Raw genomic sequence first — 3,762 nt, forward strand, 5'->3', positions numbered from 1 at the left:
TAAACTTTTTAAAAATAAGATATTCAAAAATAATAAAGTTGTTATTATATTTTTTATTTACATATTTACTAAGAAGACATTTTTTCTATTATTTTTTATTTTTTCTACAATTTCAAGAAGCAATAAAAATGAAATAGACAAAATTCAATTAAGGGAAACAAAAATGAATTTATTTAAATTAATATCCAAACAAAGTATACAAGTAGCACTCTATATTTCAGAACACCATGGCATTCTCATAATATTAATACCAATATCTAATAATAATAATAAGAAAGTGTACAATTAGCACTCTATATTTCAGAAACCCCATGGCCCTATAATAATACTAATAGAAAAATCTAATACATTCATTATCTAAGCATTGCCAATTTTAATGCTTTTTACATCGCCATTGTTGCCTCCATCAGAGTGCGTTTTGGGAGCATTCATAGTTAAAACCCAGTTCTCAAGCTTTACCGAAATGCTATCCACATTCACATTTTTCGGCAAACAAAATTGCCTCATAAATCACCCACTGGAACGCTCAACACGGTGCCATTGATTCGTCTTTTCCTCCTCTTCTTTGTGCCTCTCCCTGCTCATTCATAGGGTAGTCTGATCCACCAAATCGATTTTCAAATCCTCCTTCCTCAGCCCTGCAACAAATCTTTAAGAAAAAACTGCTAGAATGGAACATAATAAACCTAGAAAAGGGGGCAAATGGATTATTGATATTTTACCAGGCAAATCTATGGTGAAGACATGAGCTTTAGGGGTTTCCTTCCAATCAACCCTTGTGTTGGCCACAGCCATGGTGTCCCTTGAAAAAGTCACTGTGGGGATAGTCAAATCCATGGCATCCCATATACGATAAATGGGAAGCCATGGATCAAAGAGGCTCTTTTCCCATGGATCCCATATGCCTATGCCTCTTCCAAAAAATGGAGTCAGAGCCTTTTTTTTACCAAATAAATATGAAAAGAGGTTGAAATTTTGTAGAGCTTGTAAATGTACAAAATGTTGTAAATTGTCTTTGTGATGACCAACTCAAAAGATTGGTTTCAATTTATAGACGGGATGAGAGGATTCGAGAGAGGTGTAGATTTGTGAAGAATGTTTACAGAGGGAATAAGTTGGTGAGGGAAGCGTTTAATCTGTTTAAAGGGAATGCCACTTGTTCGCACACCGCATAGCATAAAAAATATTGTTCTGCAGGCTGTAGATTACTAGCAAGGTATCACAGCTCTCAACTGCTATCTGCGAGAACAGTTCTAGAAACATCTATGACTATGGAGCGTCGCCATTATTAATATATTATTTTAGAAAACAATTCATATTCCATAATGGATGAATGCAATAATGGGCGAAAGGAACTGTTCATTGTCATACTGGCAGCTGCCTTTCAATTTTTTTAAAAATGTTAAATTGTTTACAACGAAATCTGCTCCTATTGTAGAAGCCTTTCGGCTTAAACAAATCGCCTTATAAGCCCCAATCAAACTAGTGTTTTGAGTTAGAAGCTACTAAAACTTTTATTGATGACAATAACTTCAAGTCAATTAAACTAGCTTATATATACCTCTATATATATTACGCCGAGAGTAATCGTTCTCAAGGCGCCTATTTTCATTTAATCCCAAGGTTATTTTAATCACAGTTGGGATTTATGAAAATGAAAATAGGCGCCTCGAGAACGATTAATCTCGGCGTAATATATATAGAGGTATATATAAGCTAGTGGCAATTGCGGCACAATAGGAAAAATATTTTTAAATATTTTTCTATTTTTTTAAGGTTAGTGCTGAATTATTTATTTCCTTTTAAATACAATTGTATAAACTTACTATAAAATTATTCTTGAATATTTTATTTTTTAATTCTATATATGGTGTTTATTTGCATCACTTTAATTCAATTTTAGTCTAAGCATATTGTTACGTAAAATGTTATATTGAAGAGTAGAGTTATAGTTAGGGTTAGGGTTAGTGTTAGGGTTGGGGCTATTGTTAGGGTTTGAGTTATGGATAGGGTTAGAGTTACGGTCATGAATAGAGTTACAATTAGAGTCAAGATTAGCATTAGGGTTAGGGCTAGGGTTATTTTTAGGATTACGAATCTTGTTAGGGTTATAGTTAGGGTCAGGTTTAGAATTAGAGTTAGAGTTAATGTTAGGATTAGGGTTAGAATTTGGGTTACAAATATAGTTAGGGTTAGAATTAGAGTTAGGGTTAGGGTTAAGGTAAGGGCGAGGGTAAGAATAAGGGTTTAGGTTTAAAATATAGTTAGGGTTAGGATTAGAATTAGAGTTAGGGTTTGAGTTAGAGGTAGAGTTAGAATTGGAGCTCAAATAAGGGCTAGAGTTAGAGTTGAAATTAGGGTTATGATTAGGGTTACAATTAGGCTTAGGGTTAGGGTTAAAATTAGATTTACGGTTAGAGTTAGAGAAAGGGGTAGAGAAGGGGTTAGTTTTAGGGTGATGGTTAAGGTTAGGTCTATATTTAGACTTAGGGTTGTATATAGAGTTACATTAGGGTTAAGGTTAGGGTAAGGGTTTGAGTTGGGGTTAAGGTTAGGGTTAGGGTTAGGGCTATGGTTTTCATCTAGATCAAAGTAAGGGTTAAAGTTAGAGTTAGAGTTTTGAGTCAGGGTTAAGGTTAGAGTTAGGGTTAGGTTATGGTTTTAGTGAAGGTTAAACTAAGGATTAGGGTTAAGATTAGAGTCTAATTATGGTAGAGTTAGATTTATAGTCAGGGTTAGAGTTAGGGGTAGGATTGTGGTTAAAAAAAAGTAATTTTCTTTTTGGCATATTGTAATGTAAAATGTTATAGTCAAACATAGATATATGGTTAGGGACAAAGTTACCATTACAGTTAATGTTAACCTTAGGGATAGAATAAGGGTTAGGGTTAGCATTAGGGTTAGGGCTAGAGTTAGGGTTAGGGTTTGAGTTATGGTTAAGGTTAGGGTTAGAGTTACGGTTATGGTTATTGTTAGAGTTATGGTTAAGGTTTGGGTTAGAGTTATGTTTATGGTTAAGGTTAGGGTTAGAGTTATGGTTATGGTTAAGGTTCGGATTAGAGTTATGTTTATGGTTAAGGTGAGGGTTAAAGTTATGGTCATAGTTAAGGTTAGGGTTAGAGTTATGGTTATGGTTAGGGTTAGTGTTATAGTAAGGCTAGGGTTAGGGTTTGAGTCAAGGTTAAGGTTAGGGTTTGAGTCAAGATTAAAGTAAGGGTTAGGGTTAGGGTTAGAGTCCAATTATGGTAGATTTAGATTTAGGGTTAGAGTTATGCTCATGGTTAAGATTAGGGTTAGAGTTATGGTTATGGTTAGGGTTATTATAGGACTCGAGTTAGGGTTATTGTAGGGATAGGGTTAGGGTTTGAGTCAGGGTTAACATTAGATTTAAGATCAGGGTTAGGGTTTTAGTTAGGATTAAAGTTAGGGTTAGGGTTAGGGTTAGAGTTAGGGATAGAGTTATGTTTATGGTTAAGTTTAGGGTTAGAGTTATGCTCATGGTTAAGGTTAGGGTTAGACTTATGGTTATGGTTAGGGATAGGGTTATAGTAGGGCCAAGGTTAGGGTTAGGGTTAGGTTTAGGGCTTGAGTAAGGGTTAAGGTTCTAGAGTTATGGTTAGGGAAAAGTTTTGAGCCAAGATTAAAGTTAGGGTTAGGGTTATGGTTAGAGTCCAATTATGGTAGAGTTAGATTTAGGGTTAGAGTTAGGGACAAATTAATGTTTATGGTTAAGGTTAGTGTTAAGGTTAGGGTTAGGGTTAG

The 3,762-nt window shown here is 34.7% G+C and overlaps 1 pseudogene; it reads right to left on the reverse strand.

Moving 5' to 3' along the window:
• Positions 1–357: 357 nt before the first annotated feature.
• LOC149556778 (17.6 kDa class I heat shock protein-like) lies at positions 358–795 on the reverse strand (annotated as a pseudogene).
• Between the last annotated feature and the right edge of the window lie 2,967 nt (positions 796–3,762).

This window comes from Cupressus sempervirens, chromosome 5 (genome assembly GCF_028749045.1).
Source record: "Cupressus sempervirens isolate cs-2001-9-10 chromosome 5, ASM2874904v1, whole genome shotgun sequence".
Classification (NCBI taxonomy): Eukaryota; Viridiplantae; Streptophyta; class Pinopsida; order Cupressales; family Cupressaceae; genus Cupressus; species Cupressus sempervirens.